Source organism: Oncorhynchus kisutch, linkage group LG8 (assembly GCF_002021735.2).
Source record: "Oncorhynchus kisutch isolate 150728-3 linkage group LG8, Okis_V2, whole genome shotgun sequence".
Classification (NCBI taxonomy): Eukaryota; Metazoa; Chordata; class Actinopteri; order Salmoniformes; family Salmonidae; genus Oncorhynchus; species Oncorhynchus kisutch.
Window position 1 is genome coordinate 11,482,812 of NC_034181.2, and position 27,403 is coordinate 11,510,214.

The window sequence follows — 27,403 nt, forward strand, 5'->3', positions numbered from 1 at the left end:
TGACAAGCACATACATAGTTTGTTTTGACATATGGAATAAATGAGGTTGGTTACAGAATACATGGTAAATAAATGAAGAGCGGTACAATAGCTACAGTAAACAACAACAAACTATTGTTAGAAATTATTTAATTATTTAATTATTTAATTACATCTCTGCTTGATAAGTTTCAAGTCCTACAATCTTTGAGGGACTGCTATGCAACTTTTAATTAAGGTGACATTTGAGGAATATTTCCGATCAAGTTGGTCTTCATCTAATCCGAGATTTATTTGTGAGTAAATATCAAGCAGAATTTTTTTCAGATTTGTAATCATATTGGAGTTGTCTACATCAGAGCATATCCAATACTATCCAGCGAAACAGATGAACCTACAACCACAGAAACACTGGGACAGCGAGGCGGAGGCCATTTTATTTTCTGTTCGTGCCCCAGGAAGAGACTGCAGAGAACAGGAAACAATAACGAAAGCTAATTGAAAATAAATCAAAGCCACGCGACTCAAAATGATTCACTGAATTGAAGAATTGTCTCTAAGACGGAGGTTTAAAACCTCTTAAGAGATAATCCCCATGGAAGTTGAAGGTGGATACGTCACCAGGGCCTGATTCATTCACTATGCTCTGCTAACGTAATGGTCACTCATGCACATTCAATAAGGATATTAGAACAGAAGGAACCTGTCAAATGAACAGTATATTTTAAAATGGGGTTGTCAGGGTTTGTGGAATCCGTAGAATTAGAACTCATTCTAATTCTATGTTGGAATCCTAGGATTCATCGCGTGAACAGGACTAACATGGAGCTTTGAAAAAGAAAGCCTCTGTTCTATTATCTGGTTTGAAATACAGAGCTACAATGGTTTTGAACAAATGTCACAAGGCAAAGAGGGAGGATGTGGTAAGAGCAGCAGACCTATTTACCATTCACAACCCATTGCCTTTTTACAAAATAGCATATCATTATTCAAGTTATTCAATACATTTATGCATGTTATGACTGCTAGGTCAACTGGCCAGCCATCCAACATCCAACTCACCTGAATCCCTGCAAGCTAATGTAATTCCAAGGCAGAAAGTGCAGCATGTATACTGTCGCTATCAGTTCAATAAGAAGCAAATAACTAATACTCTATTTGAATTCTGTATGCAGGCCGAGTGCGATCTGAATAGTGACACAACCTCATCTGAGAGGGAGGCACGCAATGACATGAATTACATAATTCATTTCCTCTCCTCTGCCAGATCTTCCCACAGACAGATGAATGTATAAAGGGAAATATATATATGCAAAAATCATCCTGTTCAGGATCATACTGATCCTGATAACTCGTTTCTAGGAGAGGATATCAGCACCCGAGAGATCCCACAATGCACTCTGTTTTGTGCAGGTTACAGCGTGGGATTGGCATATTAAATCAGCAAAGTTTAAGAGGGCGGGACTAACCCTAACCCCGAAGCCCTGATGTGTAAGATAATGAATAGGAGGAGATGGGTGTGTGTGTTGTGGGTGTGTTCGGGGCAGGCACATGTGTGTGCGGTGATGAAGAGTCAGCGTGGCGAGATGGCAGTGTGTGTCGGAATGCGAGAGCAACATCAGAGTCTATACCTCCTCTAGCCCCAGACACTGAGCCAAGCCGGGGATGTCTTCATTCGGACCGAAAGACACTAACCTTGGGCTCAACACACACATATATATATCCAAGCACGCACGCATGCACAAACACACTCACAGACTCAGTGGCTGTGAAGTGCCAGTCAGGAAAGAATCAGCCATGCAGGGCTGGAGTTGGAGCTGGAGGAAGATAGGACCACTGGAGGAAGATAGGACCGCTGGAGGAAGATAGGACCACTGGAGGAAGATAGGACCGCTGGAGGAAGATAGGACCGCTGGAGGAAGATAGGACCGCTGGAGGAAGATAGGACCGCTGGAGGAAGATAGGACCGCTGGAGGAAGATAGGACCGCTGGAGGAAGATAGGACCGCTGGAGGAAGATAGGACCGCTGGAGGAAGATAGGACCGCTGCGCACTAGATAGTGCTACTCTGAGTTTAGCCCTCCTTCTCCTCCTATCCCTCTGCTCCTCTCCTCCTCCACCTTTCCTCTCCTCCCCTCCCTCTCTACCTCCTCTCCTCCACCTCCTCTCCTCCTCCCCCTCTCCCCCTCCACATCTCCCCCTCCCCTCCTCTCCTCCCCTCCCTCTCCACCTCCTCTCCTCCTCCTCCCCTCCTCCCCTCCTCCCCTCCTCCACTCCTCCCCTCCCTCTCCACCTCCTCTCCTCCTCCCCCTCTCCCCCTCCTCTCCTCCCATCCTCCACTCCTCCTCTCCTATACTGTATGAAGCCTAATCTCTGCCCCCCCAGGCTATGTTCTCACCAGGATGTGGTGTCGCTGAGGCAGTGAAAGGAGGAGAGAGGCACAGTGAAGTACTTGAGGGAAAAAGAGTAAATAATGTCATAATAATATTTCTCAGCGAGGCCCTTTGCTGAACTAGGAGCTAAAAGGTATTAGTCCATTAAATCAATATCACCACTTCCTGTTGGAACTTGGAATCCAGGTTCTTATTAAACAGGACTAGATGTATACATTATTCTATTTTACGGATCTATACCCCATATTCTCAGTCCGTTGATGCAAAATGCTTAATTTGTAGTCTCCTGACCATGCCAATATCATCAAGAGAAAAGGATGGTTCTTGTTACTGCTAATGTATGGGCTGTACTGTGTTATTGTCATATAATTTCAGTGAGATGATCAACACCAACGGAATAACTGCCTGTCAGGGCTGAAATCAGAACACTAATTAAAAGCAAATGAAGTTCCAATCAGAGTGTGTGTGTGTGTGTGTGTGTGTGTGTGTGTGTGTGTGTGTGTGTGTGTGTGTGTGTGTGTGTGTGTGTGTGTGCGTGTTTGTGTGTGTGTGTGTGCGTGTTTGTGCGTGCATGCGTACGAGCATGCGTGTCTGTGCTTGGGAGTTTTTGCGTGCATGCGTACAAGCGTGCGTGTGTGTTAGAATAGCTGTAATGGAAAGATGAAGTTAATTATTATATTATTCATACCAATATGTGTGTGTTCCCTGCATCCTTGACTTTGATATCTATGTCTATTATGGATGCCCTTTGGACATTACGAGTCTGATGCGGAATTATGCCATCAATCAAAATGCATTAGTTTAGTCACATCATCACTTTAAAGGCCATATCCCATATTCATTGTAGCAGAATATTTTAAATTCAATGTGGTGGGATCAGGATTGACTGCAGATCTAAATGTACTGGGTGGGAGGGATGGTCCAAACTTGGGCTCCTGAGTGGTGCAGTGGTCTAAGGCACTGCATCTCAGTGCAAAAGGTATCACTGCAGGCTCTGGTTCAAATCCATGGCTCTATCCCATCTGGTGGTGATTGGGAGTCCTGTAGGGTGACCCAGTGTTGTCTGGCTTTGGCTGTTGAAGGCTGTCATTGTAAATAAAGAATTTGTTCTTAACTGATTTGCCAAGTTAATTAAAGGTTCAATAAAAAAATCTAGGGAAGGGTTGTCACATTGTATTTCTTTTGTATTTGGGGAGGGTTGTGTGTTTTTTTTTGGGGGGGGGGGGTGGCACATGGGAAGGTAGTGTGTTTTTTTTTGGGGGGGGGGTGGCACATGGGAAGGTAGTGTGTTTTTTGGGGGGGGTGGCACATGGGAAGGTAGTGTGTTTTTTGGGGGGGGTGGCACGTGGGAAGGTAGTGTGTTTTTTGGGGGGGGTGGCACGTGGGAAGGATGTGTGTTTTTTTGGGGGGGGGGGGGTGGCACATGGGAAGGTAGTGTGTTTTTTGGGGGGGGTGGCACGTGGGAAGGATGTGTGTTTTTTTGGGGGGGGGGGGGGTGGCACGTGGGAAGGTAGTGTGTTTTTTGGGGGGGGGGGGGGTGGCACATGGGAAGGTAGTGTGTTTTTTGGGGGGGGGGGTGGCACATGGGAAGGTAGTGTGTTTTTTGGGGGGGGGGGGGGGTGGCACATGGGAAGGTAGTGTGTTTTTTGGGGGGGGTGGCACGTGGGAAGGATGTGTGTTTTTTGGGGGGGGGGGGGGGTGGCACGTGGGAAGGTAGTGTGTTTTTTGGGGGGGGGGGGGTGGCACATGGGAAGGTAGTGTGTTTTTTGGGGGGGGGGGGTGGCACATGGGAAGGTAGTGTGTTTTTTGGGGGGGGTGGCACGTGGGAAGGATGTGTGTTTTTATTTATTATTTTATTATTACTCTGAAAACATAGAATTTTATGAAATTGATTACAATCATAAAACTATAATCTGATGTGTGTAGTTTTAGTCAAATTAGAACAAGGACCTTTTGTTCCTTTTTAGCATGTAAGCAGGGTACAAATGATAACAGGAGCAATCGACAGACAAGCTGGACTACTGTGTTCCTTACAGGACATTCTGTCTCCACCCTTGGAGGGGAGAAACTGTTAGGCTTGCAGAAAATGATGAAACATGTTGCAGATGAACCTTTTTGGGATAGGGGGCAGCATTTTCCCTTTTGGATGAATAACGTGGCCAGAGTAAACTGCCTCCTACTCTGTCCCAGATGCTAATATATGCATATTATTAATATAGAAAACACTCTGAAGTTTCTAAAACCGTTTGAATGATATCTGTGAGTATAACAGAACTCATATGGCAGGCAAAAACTTGAGAAAAATCCAACCAGGAAGTGGGACATCTTAGGTTTGTAGTTTTTCAAAGCTTGGCCTACCGAATACACATTGAGATATGGATGAGGTTGCACTTCCTAGGGCTTCCACTAGATGTCAACCGTCTTTTAAAACTTTAATGAGGATTCTACTATAAAGGAGTGGCTCATAAGACCTCTTTGAGTCAGTGGTCTGGCAGAGAGCCTTGGTCTCATGATGCGTGCTCCCAACCGAGTTACCTCTTGTTCCAGTGCTTCTCTGAAGACAAAGGAATTCTCCGGTTGGAACATTGCTTATGTTTTATGTTAAAAACATCCTAACGATTGATTCCATATATCGTTTGACATGTTTCTAAAGGACTGTAACGGAACTCTTCTAGTTTTTGTCTGGACGAAGTGCTCACGCCTCATGAAGATGGATTACTGGGCTGAACACGCTAACAACAAGTGGCTATTTGGACATAAATGCTGGAACTTTATGGAAAAAAATCTGTCATTTATTGTCGAACTGGGATTCCTGGGAGTGCCTTCTGATGAAGATCATCAAGTGAGTGAATATTTATGGTGTTGTTTCCAACTTTGTTGATTCCAAAATGGCGGATATTCCTCTGGCCGTTTTGGCTTCTGAGCGCCGTTCTCAGATTATACTTTTCCGTAAGTTTTTAAAAAAATCTGACACAGCGGTTGCATTAAGGAGAAGTGTATCTTTAATTCTGTGAATACCACTAGTATCTTTTATCAATGATTATTATGAGTATTTCTGCAAAATCACCGGATGTTTTGGAATCAAAACATTACTGCACGTAAGGCGCCAATGTAAACTGAGATTTTTTTTATATAAATATGCACATTATCGAACAAAACATACATGTATTGTGTAACATGATGTCCTATGAGTGTCATCTGATGAAGATAATCTCAGTGATTAATTGTAATTATATTTCTGCTTTTTGTGACTCTTTGACTGGAAAAATGGCTGTGTGTTTTTTCGACTTGGTGGTGATCTAACATAATCATATGTTGTGCTTTAGCTGTAAAGCATTTTTTAAATCAGACACGGTGGGTAGATTAACAATAAGTTGATCTTTCATTTGCTGTATTGGACTTGTTAATGTGTGAAAGTTACATATTTCCCAAAAATATTTTTGAAATTTGCGTGCTGCCTTTTCAGTGGAATGTTCTCGAGGGGTTCCGCTAGGTTAAACAATGTATCTACTGTATGAAGTGGAAAAACACACTGTCTAAGCAGACACAGACTGTCAAGGCGTAGCTTAAGATTTGAACTTGTTTGTTTGTGTTATGAAGACTGGGTTTGCATTTTTGATGTTAGGACGTCCTCGTGAATAAACTTTTTGACTATTGTAAGCTGAGAAATCTGTCTGTTTCATTTAAACCAGAATCTTACAAACTGGGTTGCAAACTGAGTAGATTAATTTAAGTTTATGAACATTGATAACAAAATTCTTATAACAGTTTCTTAACACAAGGTCACTACAGATATTGTTATTTGCAGTCGTAAATACTATTTTGAATTAATTATATGAGGGGGAGCATGTTTAATTTGTTTGATAGTACAAGGGGAGGGTCATATGAAAATATTTTTTACTTTGGGAAAGGGGCACACTTTTTTTCATGACATCTTGAGTTGGACCAGCCTTTCCCCCCTAGTTAATTTAGACCTGTCCCTAAAAAATTGTAATGCTTTTTACAGTTAACAAAGTACATGCTATAAAGTCCTGACGAGTGCTCACTGCTTTGACAGGTTAACATATTCTTGCATGAGTCAGGAGGGTTGAAAAGTCAGTCCATAGATGTTCATACAGTGGCTTGCAAAAGTATTCACCCCTTTGGCATTTTTCCTATTTTGTTGCCTTATAACCTGGAGTTAAAATGTATTTGGGGGGGTTGTATCATTTCATTTACACAACCACTTTGAACATGTAAAATATTTTCTATTGTGAAACTATCTAGAAATAAGACATACAAACAGAAACCTTGGGCGTGCATAACAACCCCCCCCCCCCCCCCCAAAAAAAGTCAATACTTTGTAGAGCCACATTTTGCAGCAATTACAGCTGCAAGTCTCTTGGGGTATGTCTCTATAAGCTTTGCACATCTAGCCACTGGTATTTTTGCCCATTCTACAAGGCAAAACTGATCCAGCTCCTTCAAGTTGGATGAGTTCCGCTGGTGTACAGCAATCTTTGAGTCATACCACATATTCTCAATTGGATTGAGGTCTGGGCTTTGACTAGGCCATTCCAAGACATTTAAATGTTTCCTCTTAAACCACTCAAGTGTTGCTTTAGCAGTATGCTTAGGGTCATTGTCCTGCTGGAAGGTGAACCTCCGTCCCAGTCTCAAATCTCTGGAAGACTGAAACAGGTTTCCCTCAAGAATTTCCCTGTATTTAGTGCCATCCATCATTCCTTCAAATCTGACCAGTTTTCCAGTCCCTGCCGATGAAAAACAACCCTACAGCATGATGCTGCCACCACCATGCTTCACTGTGGGGATGTTGTTCTCGGGGTGATGAGAGGTGTTGGGTTTGTGCCAGACATAGCGTTTTCCTTGATGGCCAAAAGCTCGATTTTATTATCTTCTGACCAGAGTACCTTCTTCCATATGTTTGGCGAGTCTCTCACATGTCTTTTGGCGAACACCAAACGTGTTTGATTATTTTTACCTTTAAGCAGTGGCTTTTTTCTGGCCACTCTTCCATAAAGCCCAGCTCTGTGGAGTGTACGGCTTAAAGTGGTCCTATGGACAGATACTCCAATCTCCACTGTGGAGCTTTGCAGCTCCTTCAGGGTTATCGTTGGTCTCTTTGTAGCCTCTCTGATTATTGCCCTCCTTGCCTGGTCTGTGACTTTTGGTGGGCGGCCTTCTCTTGGTTTGTTGTGGTGCCATATTCTTTCAATTTTTTTATAATGGATTTAATGGAATGTTCAAAGTTTTTGATATTTTTTTAGAACTCAACCCTGATCTGTACTTCTCCACAACTTCATCCCTGACCTGTTTGGAGAGCTCCTTGGTGGTGCTGCTTGCTTGGTGGTGTCCCTTGCTTAGTGGTGTTGCAGACTCTGGGGCCTTTTAGAACAGGTTGTGACACTTAGATTGCACACAGGTTAACTTTATTTAACTAATTATGTGACTTCTGAAGGTAATTGGTTGCACCAGATCTTATTTTGGGGCTTCATAGCAAAGGGGATGAATACATATGCAAGCACAACTATTTTTTTTTTTCATTTCACTTCAGAATATTTTGTGTATATCCGTTACATGAAATCCAAATAAAAATCTATTTAAATTTCAGGTTGTAATACAACAAAATTGGCAAAACACCAAGGGGATGAATTCTTTTTCAAGGCACTGTAGAGGTTTACTCAGAGACAGGCAAGAGTGAAAAAGCAAAAAAAAAAAAATACTCCAATCTCCAAGCGTAAATATTAATTAAATACATCTATGGAGAAAAAAAGAGAGAGAGAGAAAGAAAGTAAATTGAAAGAGAGAGAAGGAGCAAGTAAGAGCGAGAGAGAGATTAACTTGAAACTCATTTAGATGGGGACAAAGACACCAGGACACCACTGCCTTGTGATCAAAGCTACATCATTAATTCTGAAACTATCATCCTTGGCAGACCTAGAGGTTTTACCGCAACTTGATTTCCTTAAACGGTGTGCCTCCCAAAGGCACCCTATTCCCTTCATAGTGCACTACTTTTGACCAAAGCCCATGGGCCCTGTTGAAAAGCAGTGCACTATAAATGGAATAGGGTGCCATTTGGGACGCAGCCCTATCTTCAGTTCAGAGTCAAAGAGAGTTGCTGAGACAAAGCAAACCAATTCCGTCTCTTTCAACACAAGGACACTGCAGGGCTCAACGTTTGAATTAAAACCCTTAAAATAACCTTTCATTACGGGACTATCTGCAAAGGATTTCATGTTTTCCAAATGAACTGAGAGAAAAGCGTGATGACAACTTTTTCAATCGACACAAAATGAAATAGATAGGCCAACAAAAAGTCACATTATATCTCAGCTGTCATATTATTAAGCCGAGGAAATGTGTTGTTTTTCTTCACCTTGGAGTAATTTTCCCAAGTATGTGGTACATTTTCACAATTCTGAGCACAAACATCAAAACAGATCATCAAAATGGCTCATGTTTCAAAAGGACATTTTCAGTTGACTGAGTACAACAAACATATTTACAAAGTCACTTTGTTCCCTGCACCAAATCACTCTTTCAATTTAGATAAATATTGTATCTGCTTTTCAAAATGTAATGGTCACTTTACTTTTGACATGATTTTCTAACAATACAATAAACCGTCACTTATTCAAACTGCTCAACACAGATTTAGTGCCTAGATAACGTATAGTTAGATAACTTCTGAACAATGTCATTTTTTGGTATTTTTACCTCATAAATGTATCAATTTGACATCAATTTACGTTGGAAGGTAAAACAAAATCATACATGGATGTGGCTTAAATACTACAGTACATCAGAGGTAGGCAACCCTGTTCCTGGAGTGCCGCAGGTTCTGCAGGATTCTGCTCCAACTAGGCACCACACCTGACCAACTGAGCTAATTGATCAGTTCGGTGATTACCTAAATTCAACACACCTGGTCTTCCAGGTTGGGTTAAACCAAAAACATGAAGCGCCTGCGGCCCTCCACGACCAGGGTTGCCTGACCTTGTACTACATAATTATCCAACAGGCAGCGTGCTTCAACGGGACAAAGTAGAAAGAGTCACTCTATGGGCTACCATTTGGAATTATAGTGTAGTGTACAATACTGAAATACCTGGGTTGGATATAAAAATATACTCGTGAATTTATCAGAGTTTCATTAATACACTGTAAGCTGATGAATTTCAAACAGAGAGACAGGTGATTTTGTATTAGTTGACAAGTCAAGTAAAAAAGACGATGTAATACAATTTGGCAGAACAATATCCCTATACAATACCCCTATTTCTGAGGATTTGTCCTACGTATGTACTGTATAAGGACAATGAAATTGTAACACGGACATATTCCTGAACATGCCATTGGTTATAGTTTTTTATTTTTATTTAAATGGTGCATGTCAGGTTATAGTCACATTCTGAATAGAAAATTATATTTAACATCTCCTATTCTTGTTTTTCACCACTTCATGAAGAAGGGTTTTGAAATGTGTATCTTGTATTTTTTGCTGTTGGATCAAATGCTAATTAAAATGCTTAAATGTTGAGCATATCGTTATCTGATGTATTGATAACTAATCAATACCGTATGTGCTCACGCAAAACTTAGATTTTGCATGAATGACTCCGGGGTGAAAGATGCGAAACCCCAATGAATGCACAATCAAAGGTTCTGAACAGAAGAATAGGGGACATTACAAGTGTTATTATTTTAGAGTTTTGTACTTACAGTTTTGAAAATATACCACTTAAATTTTTTATAAAGTGATTGAAAAAAAAACATATGAGATAAGAATTTTTCTATAATTGACAATCTAACCCCAAATCACTATAAGATTCATACTGGTGTAATTTAATAAGGGGTCAAACTATTATAGTCTATGGAAAAAGATCCATGTTCTTAAAAAACCTCTACAAACTCCTACACTTTTTCAGTAAGTAGTAGTTGACTAATAAGTCACCCTAAATTTCAGACTAGACATAACAAGAACTGATTATACATCCAAACAGTACTGCACTCCCAGAGTATGCGAGCATTTCCTGGCAGGCCCTGGAAAACAGTTAACCTGTCAGCTCTATTCTTCCTAATCAGTCCTCAGCCCGATCTTCCAGCTACACAAATGTCACTGGGAATAGCAGTCACACTGCGGCTGTAGAGCTTCAGCCAGACCCATCACTATCGAACATGGGTCTTTAGAGAACATGTATGTGACTTTAGAGCCTCAGCCAGACCCATCATCAATATGAAACATGGTTCTCTACTGAATGTTTCCTTTACACACAGCCATAGCCACTGTAACTTGTCTGGTTGACAACATTCTCAAAGCCTTACACAAGTTAAAGGAAAGATTGACCCATTTTGAATGTTTTTGTTTTTGTGCAACTCTGAACAGTGTTTTATCGATTCCCGTGGTAATGTCATGTTTTCATGTGTATCTGAACTATTGCAGTTCAAGCAGGCAGAAATAGTGTGGTATGACGTAGCATTGCGATATCGCCGCTCTCACTACACTGGAATAGGAATACGACTTTTAGATCATGAAAACGTCTATCATACATGTCACATTTCAATACTGGCCCGTGTCATAACGCGGAAGGGTGACATCTCTCGAATGAGCCATTGATCATATTTTTTTGCGATATTCTTACCTCAAGAAATATAATTTAGACATTTCTGCTATTTGTCTGCACCTTTAGTCCGTGGTTCGTTGCATGGTGCTGTTGCCTGGCCGTTATGAATGTCAAACTCCACTCTGCAAGGCACATCGATCGCAGGTTGAACTTGGTGAGATTGTAGACTCCTAAATTGAAAGTGCAGTTTGTTTAGGAAATTTTACATTTAAATAGCTACTTCACATTCTGATATTGACTTTGGTATTAGTATGTGTAGCTAGCTACCTAGCTAGCTAGCCCATAGAGAGAACATTGCATTGTGGATTTTGTAGTCGACTTGAGCAGCAACAGAATTCCACAAATATGTTCACGTTGCTACCAACCTTATTATAACTACAAAATGCCTTATTATAACTACAAAATGAAACGTTTGTTTACAAAAAATTATTGTTCTCACATACAGTATTAGTGTTATTTAACACAGTAAAATAAAGGGATGAATGGTTTTGGCTGCATTTCCTATTTATTTCACTTTTTGTCCAGCAATACTCTGCTGACATTATACTGTACTGTGTGCAATTACGCAGATATAACCTAAGAAAAATAAAACGACGGTCCTAAGGATCTAGATAGGGCCTTGTTATTTTAGTAATTGTTTACAGAAAAACACTAAAATAAAGTATGATGCATGTCATGTGTAACTCCCGTTGCCCTCATTGACTGCTCTCGGGCAGGTATTCCTAAATTGGGGTACGCCCACCCCCGGGCGTCTGCCAAATAATAATGTGATTCACATTTTTAAACAATCCATTTACATTTTCCAACATTTACATTTGGGTGAGGTTTTTTCTCGTCTGGGTAGCCTCATTTCACCTACATTTTTTTTTACCATCTAGTGTTCAGCGAAATAACAAACAATGTCAAATACAGGTAGCCTAGTCAAATAATTAACATCCAATCACGTTAACTGTTAATCTCTCACGGGAATTCCAATAGCCAAACGTAGCTATTGCTCATTCCGTTGGTTCGAAAATGGATAAATGGTGAAAAAAGTAAGGCCTTAGTCCATAGAGACACATACAAGCTCTACTGGTAGACCTCCTACTACCAGCAGTACTACACCTGCACCTGTCAACAACAAGTTGTTCTGCTTCCACCAGCACATCCAATGCTAGTATCAGTAATTCACATTTGTTGTTACTCCAGCTGTGAATCTGATGCAGCCAAAGAGCTACTGCCCCCTTACCCAGGAAAGCACCGAACAACAGAAAGGGATGTTGGACCATCGAGTGGTGCAAATATGATGAGATCTACCCCTCTCATTAACCTGGGGTGAGTTATTCACAAATTTTGATGAACAAATAAGGTTTTATATGTAAAATGGCTAAATAAAGAGCAAAATGATTGATTATTATAATATTATTATTTGTGCCCTGGTCCTAGAATTGCTCTTTGTCATTTCCCACGAGCCAGGGACAAAAACTCTAATTCTTATGTTTAATAAATGTATCGTATAGTGTGTGTGTGGCAGGCTTACAATGATGGCAAAAAAACAAACATTTGAGAGTGCTCTGACCCTGGTGCTAGAGGAGGTACGCAGCCTGAGGTTGAATGTTTGAAGGGGTACGGGGCTATAAAAAGTTTGGGAACCACTACTCTAGGGCATGGTGAGGAAAATAACTTTCCCATGTTGGGAACAGTTAGTAACATGACGATGCTTACCTCACACAACCTTATTTATCTTATAAAGCAATCCTAACCCAGCCACATAATGATGCTTACCTCACACAACCTTATTTATCTCATAAAGCAATCCTAACCCAGTAACATGACGATGCTTACCTCACACAACCTTATTTATCTTATTACGCTTTTTTTTCAATGAACCATCAATGTACAACCCAAGAGTTTATTAACATATTGTAGATTGATTGATCTATTGACTGATTGATTACCATAGAACGCTGTTACTGTGTACATAGGACGTAGAATGGATTTACGTCTTACAACAGCCACTTTGGTTGATTATGACGTTCTGTCCAGAGACAGTCGCCAAGGTGATGTGAAGTGATGATGAGAAACCTTTTCAGGACTAGCCAATTATATCCTCCTCTCCCCTCTCTGATTGCATTGTCACATTGTTGGGCCCTGAAATAGTCTCAAATCCGCAAAGGCACTCTATTCCCTATATAGTGCACTACTTTTGACCAGAGCCCTATGGGTAGTAGTGCACTATAAAGGGAATAAGGTGCCATTTAGGACACACATATAGTCTCACATCCCAGACAAGTCCGGCCATCAGTTATAAATGCAAATGAGATGTAGTTTCACATGAATGGTAGAACATCTTCCTAAAATGAGGATGGGCACGGAGGATAGAAAGGACAGAAGGAGATAAATGAAGAGGAGGAGAGAAGGCCGGGATATGGAATATAGGCCAGTCAGGCTTGAAATAATTTAATTGAAGTGATGAGGCTCGGACTTTGATAAGTTTGCTTTTTAATAATGGCTCCCCAATAGCTTCGGGGGGTCCGTTTGGCAGCTACAAAGAAAATATCATGTGGATCAAGAAATCTGCAAGTATGGTCCAGATTTAGTTGGCAAGCTGACAGACAGAGAGACTGGGTTTAGTTGGCAAGCTGACAGACAGAGAGACTGGGTTTAGTTGGCAAGCTGACAGACATAGAGACTGGGTTTAGTTGGCATGCTGACAGACATAGAGACTGGGTTTAGTTGGCAAGCTGACAGACAGAGAGACTGGGTTTAGTTGGCAAGCTGACAGACAGAGAGACTGGGTTTAGTTGGCATGCTGACAGACATAGAGACAGGGTTTAGTTGGCAAGCTGACAGACAGAGAGACTGGGTTTAGTTGGCAAGCTGACAGACAGAGAGACTGGGTTTAGTTGGCAAGCTGACAGACAGAGAGACTGGGTTTAGTTGGCAAGCTGACAGACAGAGAGACTGGGTTTAGTTGGCATGCTGACAGACAGAGAGACTGGGTTTAGTTGGCATGCTGACAGACATAGAGACTGGGTTTAGTTGGCATGCTGACAGACATAGAGACTGGGTTTAGTTGGCAAGCTGACAGACAGAGAGACTGGGTTTAGTTGGCAAGCTGACAGACATAGAGACTGGGTTTAGTTGGCAAGCTGACAGACATAGAGACTGGGTTTAGTTGGCAAGCTGACAGACAGAAAGACTGGGTTTAGTTGGCAAGCTGACAGACATAGAGACTGGGTTTAGTTGGCAAGCTGACAGACAGAAAGACTGGGTTTAGTTGGCAAGCTGACAGACAGAGAGACTGGGTTTAGTTGGCAAGCTGAGAGACAGAGAGACTGGGTTTAGTTGGCAAGCTGACAGACAGAGAGACTGGGTTTAGTTGGCAAGCTGACAGACATAGAGACTGGGTTTAGTTGGTAAGCTGACAGACAGAAAGACTGGGTTTAGTTGGCAAGCTGACAGACAGAAAGACTGGGTTTAGTTGGCAAGCTGACAGACAGAGAGACTGGGTTTAGTTGGCAAGCTGACAGACAGAGAGACTGGGTTTAGTTGGCAAGCTGACAGACATAGAGACTGGGTTTAGTTGGCAAGCTGACAGACATAGAGACTGGGTTTAGTTGGCAAGCTGACAGACAGAAAGACTGGGTTTAGTTGGCAAGCTGACAGACATAGAGACTGGGTTTAGTTGGCATGCTGACAGACAGAAAGACTGGGTTTAGTTGGCAAGCTGACAGACAGAGAGACTGGGTTTAGTTGGCAAGCTGACAGACAGAGAGACTGGGTTTAGTTGGCAAGCTGACAGAGAGAGAGACTGGGTTTAGTTGGCAAGCTGACAGACATAGAGACTGGGTTTAGTTGGCAAGCTGACAGACAGAAAGACTGGGTTTAGTTGGCAAGCTGACAGACATAGAGACTGGGTTTAGTTGGCAAGCTGACAGACAGAAAGACTGGGTTTAGTTGGCAAGCTGACAGACAGAGAGACTGGGTTTAGTTGGCAAGCTGACAGACAGAGAGACTGGGTTTAGTTGGAAAGCTGACAGTAATAGAGACTGGGTTTAGTTGGCAAGCTGACAGACAGAGAGACTGGGTTTAGTCAGCAAGCTGACAGACAGAGACAAAAACCTCGGACAAAACGTATTGACAGAACACAGCCTGTCTGTTTGTCTGTGTCTCGTGTTTTAAACTGCTGTAAATACTGCCAGTGCCCCAAATGGCACCCTATTCCCAACATAGTGCACTACTTTTGACCAGAGCCCTATAAGCCGTGGTCAAAAGTAGTGCACTACATAGGGAATAGAGTGCCATTTAAGACACTGTGTCCTTCAGACCTGAATCTGCCGCTGGGAAGACGCAACGTCAAGCACGCTATGCATGATTTTCGGATTTTCCAATATGCCGACTCAGTGTGAATGCATTTTTAATGCGGTTTGGGTCTCTGTGCAATCTCTTAGCCTGGGAGTCATTGCACTGCACAGACATTATGAGTGATGGTACTGCTGTACCTGGTGGTATGTTCCAGTTGAAAGTGGCAATAACCGTGGCTACGTCCCAAATACCACCCTATTCCCTTTAGGGCCCTGGTCAAAAGTAGTGCACTATATCGGGAATGGGTTGTCATTTGGGACGTGCCCCATCATCTCTCATCATCAGTCTTTCCCCAAAGCACTGCAGATCTAATTACCATGATGGCTTCCTCAGCTACACATTCACCAGGCACCGGTCCCTCTATATCATTTTCATAGTGCCTCATACAACTTGAAAACTCAACAGTATCGTTGCCTTACAAATGGAAGACTGATGCAAATGCGTTCCTTAACGATGGGTTGACAAACATTAAAACCTCAGCCTTTGATCTTAATTATGACAAAGTATGATGAAGCGCTGGAAAATGGGTTGGTTTATTGACATGTTGCACCTGTTCAGGGTTTAAGTAGATTCCCTCATCCTAGCCAATCCCCTTCCACCTACATTAGTTACCATGCCGTTACCATTGGAGCGATGATCTAGAGAATAGTGAGTAGTGTCAACAGATTGGTCCATCACAGAATAGGGAGTAGTGTGATATATCCCAATTGCAAAATGTCCTGACAAACCCCGGACGACGCTGGGCCAATTGTACGTCGCCCTATGGGGCTATAAGGAAGCATGCATTAAACACGTTTCAGTGGTTTGTCAAGATCTAATAGGATATGACTAGATATCCCTCTCCCTCCTCAGGAGAACGACACTATTGGTCATAATGAACAGGTCATCTTTTACTGTCTGTAAGATTAACTTCAATGAATAATAATAATAACCTTCAATAAACTACCTTCATTTTACTAGGTTCAGATTTACTACCTTCAGGTGAACTACCTTCAGATGAACTACATTCAGATGAACTACCTTCAGATGAACTACCTTCAGATGAACTACCTTCAGGTGAACTACATTCAGATGAACTACCTTCAGATGAACTACCTTCAGATGAACTACCTTCAGGTGAACTACATTCAGATGAACTACCTTCAGATGAACTACCTTCAGATGAACTACCTTCAGATGAACTACCTTCAGATGAACTACCTTCAGGTGAACTACATTCAGATGAACTACCTTCAGATGAACTACCTCCAGATGAACTACCTTCAGATGAACTACCTCCATATGAACTACCTTCAGATGAACTACCTTCAGATGAACTACCTCCAGATTAACTACCTTCAGATGAACTACCTTCAGATCAACTACCTTCAGATGAACTACCTTCAGATGAACTACCTTCAGATGAACTACCTTCAGATGAACTACCTCCAGATGAACTACCTCCAGATGAACTTCCTCCAGATGAACTACCTCCAGATGAACTACCTCCAGATTAAGTACCTTCAGATGAACTACCTCCAGATGAACTACCTCCAGATGAACTACCTCCAGATGAACTACCTTCACATGAACTACCTTCAGATTAACTACCTTCAGATTAACTACCTTCAGATTAACTACCTTCAGATTAACTACCTTCAGATTAACTACCTTCAGATGAACTACCTTCAGATGAACTACCTCCAGATGAACTACCTTCAGATGAACTACCTCCAGATGAACTACCTTCAGATGAACTACCTTCAGATGAACTACCTTCAGGTGAACTACCTTCAGGTGAACTACCTTCAGGTGAACTACCTTCAGATGAACTACCTTCAGATGAACTACCTCCAGATGAACTACCTTCAGATGAACTACCTCCAGATGAACTACCTCCAGATGAACTACCTCCAGATGAACTACCTTCAGGTGAACTACCTCCAGATGAACTACCTCCAGATGAACTACCTCCAGATGAACTACCTCCAGATGAACTACCTTCAGGTGAACTACCTCCAGATGAACTACCTCCAGATGAACTACCTCCAGATGAACTACCTCCAGATGAACTACCTTCAGATGAACTACCTCCAGATGAACTACCTTCAGATGAACTACCTTCAGATGAACTACCTTCAGATGAACTACCTTCAGGTGAACTACCTCCAGATGAACTACCTCCAGATGAACTACCTCCAGATGAACTACCTCCAGATGAACTACCTCCAATTGAATATCAGTATAGGATAAAGGAGCTTTAATCCTTCTCTTACCCTCTTCATTATAGTTGTTTTCCACCATACACATTTTTCTGTATGAGGTAGATGTGTTATAATGAATTCCTCTATGGAGAAGGTACAGACTTGGATTGATGTGCAGATCGAAAATTAGATATTTTTTTTTGCAGTGTAATGACTTTGAGGGGCAATACCTCTCCCCAAATAGACAGCCTCAAAATAGGTTTGACTAGTCACTAAAACACTATAACACGTTCATTCACATCTTGTTTCAATCTACAGTGTTTCTAACTGTAAGGTCTGACTCTACACCTCCCTCCCCTCTCTTTTTTGTCCTCACTCTCCGCTCTCCTCTACACCTCCCTCCCCTCTCTTTTCTGTCCTCACTCTCCGCTCTCCTCTACACCTCCCTCCCCTCTATTTTCTGTCCTCACTCTCCGCTCTCCTCTACACCTCCCTACCCTCTCTTTTCTGTCCTCACTCTCCGCTCTCCTCTACACCTCCCTCCCCTCTCTTTTCTGTCCTCACTCTCCGCTCTCCTCTACACCTCCCTCCCCTCTCTTTTCTGTCCTCATTCTCCGCTCTCCTCTACACCTCCCTCCTCTCTCTTTTCTGTCCTCACTCTCAGCTCTCCTCTACACCTCCCTCCCCTCTCTTTTCTGTCCTCACTCTCCGCTCTCCTCTACACCTCCCTCCCCTCTCTTTTCTGTCCTCACTCTCCGCTCTCCTCTACACCTCCCTCCCCTCTCTTTTCTGTCCTCACTCTCCGCTCTCCTCTACACCTCCCTCCCCTCTCTTTTCTGTCCTCATTCTCCGCTCTCCTCTACATCTCCCTCCTCTCTCTTTTCTGTCCTCACTCTCCGCTCTCCTCTACATCTCCCTCCCCTCTCTTTTCTGTCCTCACTCTCCGCTCTCCTCTACACCTCCCTTCCCTTCTCTTTTCTGTACTCACTCTCCGCTCTTCTCTACACCTCCCTCCCCTCTTTTCTGTCCTCACTCTCAGCTCTCCTCTACACCTCCCTCCCCTCTCTTTTCTGTCCTCACTCTCCGCTCTCCTCTACACCTCCCTCCCCTCTCTTTTCTGTCCTCACTCTCCGCTCTCCTCTACACCTCCCTCCCCTCTCTTTTCTGTCCTCACTCTCTGCTCTCCTCTACACCTCCCTCCCCTCTCTTTTCTGTCCTCACTCTCCGCTCTCCTCTACACCTCCCTCCCCTCTCTTTTCTGTCCTCACTCTCCTCTCTCCTCTACACCTCCCTCCACTCTCTTTTCTGTCCTCACTCTCCGCTCTCCTCTACACCTCCCTCCCCTCTCTTTTCTGTCCTCACTCTCTGCTCTCCTCTACACCTCTCAATTCAATTCAATTCAATTCAACTCAAGGGCTTTATTGTTATGGGAAACATGTGTTAACATTGCCAAAGCAAGTGAGGTAGATAATATATAAAGTGAATATATAAAGTGAAATAAACAATAAAAATGAACAGTAAACATTACACATACAGAAGTTTCAAAACAATAAAGACATTACAAATGTCATATTATATATATATATACAGTGTTTTAACAATGTACAAATGGTTAAAGGACACAAGATAAAATAAATAAGCATAAATATGGGTTGTATTTACAATGGTGTTTGTTCTTCACTGGTTTCCCTTTTCTCGTGGCAACAGGTCACAAATCTTGCTGCTGTGATGGCACACTGTGGAATTTCACCCAGTAGATATGGGAGTTTATCAAAATTGGATTTGTTTTCGAATTCTTTGTGGATCTGTGTAATCTGAGGGAGATATGTCTCTCTAATATGGTCATACATTGGGCAGGAGATTAGGAAGTGCAGCTCAGTTTCCACCTCATTTTGTGGGCAGTGAGCACATAGCCTGTCTTCTCTTGAGAGCCATGTCTGCCTACGGCGGCCTTTCTCAATAGCAAGGCTATGCTCACTGAGTCTGTACATAGTCAAAGCTTTCATTAATTTTGGATCAGTCACAGTGGTCAGGTATTCTGCCGCTGTGTACTCTCTGTGTAGGGCCAAATAGCATTCTAGTTTGCTCTGTTTTTTTGTTAATTCTTTCCAATGTGTCAAGTATTATCTTTTTGTTTTCTCATGATTTGGTTGGGTCTAATTGTGCTGCTGTCCTGGGGCTCTGTAGGGTGTGTTTGTGTTTGTGAACAGAGCCCCAGGACCAGCTTGCTTAGGGGACTCTTCTCCAGGTTCATCTCTCTGTAGGTGATGGCTTTGTTATGGAAGGTTTGGGAATCGCTTCCTCTCTGTCTCAGCTCTCTCTCTCTCCTCTCTCAGCTCTCACCTCTCTCTCTCTCTCAGCTCTCTCCTCTCTCTTTCTCAGCTCTCTCTCTCTCCTCTCTCTTTCTCTCTCTGTCTCAGCTCTCTCTCTCTCCGCTCTCTCAGCTCTCTCTCTTCTCTCTTTCTCTCTCTGTCTCAGCTCTCTCTCTCTCTCCTCTCTCTCAGCTCTCTCTCTCCTCTCGCTCAGCTCTCTCCTCTCTCTTTCTCTCTCAGCTCTCTCCTCTCTCTTTCTCTCTCAGCTCTCTCCTCTCTCTCAGCTCTCTCTCTCCTCTCTCTTCTCTCTTTCCCTCTCTGTCTCCTTGCCTCTTATCTTTCTCTTTCTTACTCTGTTTCTCTTTCTCTCCATCTCTCTCTCCCTCTCTCTCCCTTTCGCCCTCACCCTGCTCTCTCTCTGACACTCATTACTATTCTCCCTTTGGTCTACTCCATAATGTTGACAGTAACTGTAGCCTAATCCACTCCATAATGTTGACATTAACTGTAGCCTAATCCACTCCATAATGTTGACAGTAACTGTAGCCTAATCCACTCCATAATGTTGACAGTAACTGTAACTTAATCCACTCCATAATGTTGACAGTAACTGTAGCTTAATCCACTCCATAATGTTGACAGTAACTGTAGCTTAATCCACTCCATAATGTTGACAGTAACTGTAGCTTAATCCACTCCATAATGTTGACAGTAACTGTAGCCTAATCCACTCCATAATGTTGACAGTAACTGTAGCTTAATCCACTCCATAATGTTGACAGTAACTGTAGCCTAATCCACTCCATAATGTTGACAGTAACTGTAGCCTAATCCACTCCATAATGTTGACAGTAACTGTAGCTTAATCCACTCCATAATGTTGACAGTAACTGTAGCCTAATCCACTCCATAATGTTGACAGTAACTGTAGCTTAATCCACTCCATAATGTTGACAGTAACTGTAGCCTAATCCACTCCATAATGTTGACAGTAACTGTAGCCTAATCCACTCCATAATGTTGACAGTAACTGTAGCTTAATCCACTCCATAATGTTGACAGTAACTGTAGCCTAATCCACTCCATAATGTTGACATTAACTGTAGCCTAATCCACTCCATAATGTTGACAGTAACTGTAACTTAATCCACTCCATAATGTTGACAGTAACTGTAGCTTAATCCACTCCATAATGTTGACAGTAACTGTAGCTTAATCCACTCCATAATGTTGACAGTAACTGTAGCTTAATCCACTCCATAATGTTGACATTAACTGTATTGAATGCCACTTTATTAAAAGTCCAGCCTGATGTCCCTCTTATTCTATCCATCTTTCTCCTTTATTTCTCTTTACCTCTGTCTCTTATTGTCTCTCTCACTGTCTCTCACTCTCCTTTTCTCATTCTTTCTCCTTCCTCTCTCTCTCTCTTTCCCTACCTCTCTCTCTCGTTCAACATCATCTTATTCTGCTTTTATGCTGCCTATACTTACATGGCTTTTTAGTCACACTCCCTGTCTGTCAGTCGGTCTATCTGTCTGTGAAAATGGCCTCATGTCTTTGTGTCAATCAAGCACAAGACCCAGAGTTGATAGCTCTCTTCCATTCACAAAGTTCCACATACTATATATCTCTCTCTGGAGAAGGAAATTGTTAGTGTCCTTGGGTACCAAGTCAATCCCCTTTGATCAGGTCTGCATCAAAGAACAGGTCATTGACATTCGGTAGTGGTACGTGGGTAAAATCACTAGAGAATCCAGAAAAAAGCCATATTACAAACTAATGTATGTGTTGTGATAATTGCGCTGTTTGCACTATAACCTCTTATTTCATATGCCTTGCCACCGTGATATTTTTTATTTATATATTTTTATTTCACCTTTATTTAACCTGATAGGACAGTTGAGAACAAGTTCTCATTTACAACTGTGACCTGGAAAAGATAAAGCAAAGCACCGAGACAAAAACAACACAGAGTTACACATAAACAAACGTACAGTCAATAACACAATAGAAAAATCTATGTACAGTGAGTGCAAATGTAGAAGAGTAGGGAGGTAAAGGCAATAAATAGGCCAAAGAGGCAAAATAATTACAATTTAGCATTAACACTGGAGTGACAGATGAGGATGTGCAAGTAGAGATACTGGGGTGCAAAAGAGCAAGAGGATAAGTAATAATATGGGGATGAGGTAGTTGGGTGTGCTATTTACAGATTGGCTGTGTACAAGTACAGTGATGGTAAGCTGCTCTGACAGCTGATGCTTAAAGTTAGTGAGGGAGATATAAGACTCAAGCTTCAGTGATCTTTGCAATTCATTCCAGTCATTGGCAGTAGAGAACTGGAAGGAAAGGCAGCCAAAGGAAGTGTTGGCTTTGGGGGTGACCAGTGAAATATACCTGCTGAGATAAGGCGGGGAGAGGAGAGAGCTACCTATCATAGACTTATAGATGACCTGCAGCCAGTGGGTTAGACAACGAATATGTAGTGAGGGCCAGCCAACAAGAGCATACAGGTCACAGTGGTGGGTAGTATATAGGGCTTTGGTGACAAAATGGATGGCACTGTGATAGACTACATCCAATTTGCTGAGTAGAGTGTTGGAGGCTATTTTGTAAATGACATCACCGAAGTCAATGATCGGTAGGATAGTCAGTTCTACGAGGGTATGTTTGGCAGCGTGAGTGAGGGAGGCTTTGTTGTGAAATAGGAAGCCAATTCTAGATTTAATTTTGGATTGGAGATGCTTAATGTGAGTCTGGAAGGAGAGTTTACAGTCTAACCAGACACCTAGGCATTTGTAGTTTTCCACATATTCTAAGTCAGAACCGTCCAGAGTAGTGATGCTAGTCGGGCGGGTGGGTGCGGGCAGCAATCGGTTGAAGAATATGCACTTAGTTTTACTAGCATTTAAAAGCAGTTAGAGGCCACGGACGGAGTGTTGTATGGCATTGAAGCTCGTCTGGAGGTTTGTTAGCACAGTCTCCAAAGAAGGTCCAGATGTATACAGAATGGTGTCATCTATGTAGAGGTGGATCAGGGAATCACCCGCAGCAAGAGCGACATCATTGATATATACAGAGAAAAGAGTCAGCCCGAGAATTGAGCCCTGTGGCACCCCCATAGAGACTGCCAGAGGTCCGGACAACAGGCCCTCTAATTTGACACTCTGAACTCTATCTGATAAGTAGTTGGTGAACCAGACGAGGCAGTCATTTGAGAAACCAAGGCTATTGAGTCTGTCGGTAAGAATGCTATGATTGACAGAGTCGAAAGCCTTGGCCAGGTTGATGAAGACGGCTCCACAGTACTGTCTTTTATCGATGGCGGTTATGATATCAGTTAGGACCTTGAGCGTGGCTGAGGTGCACCCATGACCCGCTTGGAAACCAGATTGCATAGTGGAAAAGGTACGGTGGGATTTGAGATGGTCAGTGATCTGTTTGTTAACTTGGCTTTCAAAGACTTTAGAAAGGCAGGGCAGGATGATTATAGGTATTTAACAGTTTGGGTCTAGAGTGTCTCCCCCTTTGAAGAGGGGGATGACCGCGGCAGCTTTCCAATCTTTGGGGATCTCAGACGACACGGAAGAGAGGTTGAATAGGCTGGTAATAGGGGTTGCAACAATTTCAGCTGATCATTTTAGAAAGAGAGGGTCCAGATTGTCTAGCCCAGCTGATTTGTAGGGATCCAGATTTTGCAGCTCTTTCGGAACATCAGCTGTCTGGATTTGGGTGAAGGAGAAGAGGGGGGGCTTGGGCAAGTTGCTGCAGGGGATGCTGGGATGTTGGCCGGGGTAGGGGTGGCCAGGTGGCAAGCATGGCCAGCCGTAGAATAATGCTTATTGAAATTATCGATTAGCGTAAATTTATTGGTGGTGACAGTGTTTCCTATCTTCAGTGCAGTGGGCAGCTGGGAGGAGGTGCTCTTATTCTCCATGGACTTTACAGTGTCCCAAAACATTTTGGAATTAGTGCTATAGGAGGCAAATTTCTGTTTGAAAAAGCTAGCCTTAGCTTTCTTAACTGACTGAGTATATTGGTTCCTGACTTCCCTGAAAAGTTGCATATCGCGGGGGCTATGCGGTGCTAATGCAGAACGCCACAGGATGTTTTTGTGCTAGTCAAGGGCAGTCAAGCCAGGGGATGAACCAAGGGCTATATCTGTTCTTAGTTCTACATTGTTTAAATGGGGCATGCTTTTGTTAAGATGGTGAGGAAAGCACTTTTAAAGAGCAACCAGGCATCCTCTACTGGCAGAATGAAGTCAATATCCTTCCAGGTTACCCGGGCCAGGTCAATTAGAAAGGCCTGCTCGCTGAAGTGTTTTAGGGAGCGTTTGACAGTGGTCGTTTGACCACGGTCCCATTATTAATTGCAGGCAATGAGGCAGTGATCGCTGAGATCCTGGTTGAAGACAGCAGAGGTGTATTTAGAGGGCAAGTTGGTCAGGATGATAACTAAGAGGCTGGTTACGGTTTTAGGGTTGTACCTGTTAGGTTCCTTGATAATTTGTGTGAGATTAAGGGCATATAGCTTAGATTGTAGGACAAGCGGCTTCGGTGAGAGACTTGTTTCTGCAAAGGTGGAATTTTGAAAGTAGAAGCTTGAATTGTTTGGGCACAGACCTGGAAAGTACGACAGAACTCTATAGGCCTACAGGCAGAGAGAAGACAGAGTGGCAGAATAAATTCAACCACACCTTTGTTTCATCACAAAAGCAGATCAACCTCTGTCTGGTGGAGTCCACAAAGCATATTGAAATTAGCAAACAGTTACATGACTCTTAGCATGGTCAAGCAAGTTAATGTTTCCAACATTTTCGGACTATGAAAAGTCACAAAGAATCCACCTATGCTTTGTCTAATACAGTGACAATTTAAGGATTCCAAAAAACAATTTAATCAAATTAACGTAAGCTAAATATAATGTGGCTGTACATGGAACTGATTTCTGTTTGTGTGTGTGTGTGTGTAATATAGGCCAACAAGTAATTCCATACAAATGAAGAATAGCATGAATAAACATGTTGACTCACCCTACTTGTAGCCACCAGAGGACAACAGCACAACGAACTGCAACAAGGTTTTTTTCAAGTTTTTTTTTCCCAAGTTTTTTTAAATGTTTGGCTTGATGTTGTTGTTTATTGTTTGTTTACTCCATGTGTAACTCTGTGTTGTTGTCTGTTCACACTGCTCTGCTTTATCTTGGCCAGGTCGCAGTTGCAAATGAGAACTTGTTCTCAACTAACCATCCTGGTTAAATAAAGGTGAAATTTAAAAAAAAATAAAAAATTGTAATGTGATGTGATTGGTGTGAAGCCAAATCCAAATTGTCTTCCCTTGACATTTTTTTGGGTGTGCCAGGACCATTCATAGTTGAGCTCATTCAGTTTAGCTCAATGCTGATTGGCTATTATTGTATAAATAATGATCAAGGGAGGCCAAATGCTGGCTACCCTTGCATTCAGTGCTGCAGGCGTTAACAAAATATCATATTCATTTTGACCAGACAGCATTAGGTAGATGGGCTACACATACATAGACAGAGGGGCTGTTTTTCTTACTTGAATGCTTTCGCCGGTGAGATACATTCAGCCTCGAATTGAATGGAAATTATGAAACACAGAGATGTAATGGCATTCTGAGGTGGAAGATTGATCGGACCAAAGCGCAGCGTGGTAAGTGTTCATGATGATTTATTCAAAACGACCTGAACACTGAAATACAAAAAATAAACGATGTGACCAAAACGAAAACCGAAACAGTACCGTGTGGCCCAAACTCTCACACGGAAACAAACACCCACAAACCAAAAGTGAAACCCAGGCTACCTAAGTATGATTCTCAATCAGAGACAACTAACGACACCTGCCTCTGACTGAGAACCATACTAGGCCGAACACAAAAACCAACATAGAAAAACAAACACAGACTGCCCACCCCAACTCACACCCTGACCATACTAAAACAAAGAATAAAATAACAGAACTATGGTCAGAACGTGACAAGAGAGATGAAAGATAAATTATTTTATGTATTTTTCTTTTTTTAATGGTAATTTTTTTTGGGGAAGCCTGGCTTCTCTTGGCGGCCATGAATACAAGCCACTGTTGACGTCACATTTGCCCACGCTGATGGACTACATTGAAGAACAGAGGGTAAAGAAGATTATTTTAGAACTAGGACTATTATTTCACTTTGAGATTAGATGTAAAATGGAATGGTGGGTGGTGGAATATGTGAGGTGCCATCTTGTGCAGTGATTCAGGGACAGGAATAACTAACTGCCATGAGAAAGTCCTCATGATAAACAAATCAAATCAAATCAAATCAAATTTATTTATATAGCCCTTCGTACATCAGCTGATATCTCAAAGTGCTGTACAGAAACCCAGCCTAAAACCCCAAACAGCAAGCAATGCAGGTGTAGAAGCACTTTTTCACTTTGTCACAGAGAACGTTGAGAACACAGAAGAACATTACTACAAAGATGTTTCAACGTTCAACAAGAATAGTCACAGTTTTTATTGGAACTGAAGGTGAGAAACTAGCCTATGTCAACATGCCAGTTAAAGGAACGCTAGCTGTCTCCATAGACCTCCAGTCATTGCGCTAATGCTATGGCTCCAGAAACTACATTCAACTTCCTTCTAACGGCACGCAGAGACATAAAAATGGTATCCATGACTCTGAGTAAATAGGAGATAAAAGGGCATTGCCAAAAATGTCCCACCAAATCTTTAAAGCTGGAATCCGTAGTGGTGAAACTGACACATCTGTTTGCGATATTACAGCAACAAAGAAATGTGTTTCAGACCCTTTGTTTTTTCCCTGGGATATCATTGCATTCATAGTAGAACAGCAGTGTGTATATGTTTTATCACAATGCTTAATGCTCCTCTCCTCCAGTTCAGAAACAAAAAAACTAACCCATATCAAATGTGCTCGGGACAACAGTGGCCCTATTTCCATTTATGCAGATTTCAGCTTTAAGGACATACGTCTTCCTGTCCGTTATTTTAGTTCTTATGAGCTAAGTTAACACACAGTTTTATAGTCACTGATATACTGACAGACTGGAACATTCTATAAAAGAAATTCATGACAGTGGATTTTACAAGTCTTTCATGGTACCCACACTATTAGAGCACAGCAGAGCACAGCAGCATACAACTCATTCTGTTCAACACAAATTACTTTAAATGCCACAAGACTCTTTAAATGTCAATGTGTTAGATTTTTACATAAAAGTGAACTGTGAGCTGACTAATGGTACATTTCTCCAAGTTCAATATAGTTTTTATTTTACCTTTATTTAACTAGGCAAGTCAGTTAAGAACAAATTCTTATTTTCAATGACGGCCTAGGAACAGTGGGTTAACTGCCTGTTCAGGGGCAGAACGACAGATTCATACCTTGTCAGCACGGGGATTTGGACTTGCAACCTTTCAGTTACTAGTCCAACACTCTAACCACTAGGCTACCCTGCGGCCCCAGTTGTCAGGGCCTCATCAGAATCATAGCAGAGGGCCCATCGAAAAACACTCCTTCAGTTATGTCC

General features: G+C 42.2%; 1 protein-coding gene across 1 annotated transcript in view; it reads right to left on the reverse strand.

Moving 5' to 3' along the window:
• The window catches only part of LOC109894954 (serine/arginine repetitive matrix protein 4-like), a 133,366-nt gene that overhangs the window by 84,470 nt on the left and 21,493 nt on the right, over positions 1-27,403 (reverse strand). The window lies entirely within an intron of this gene.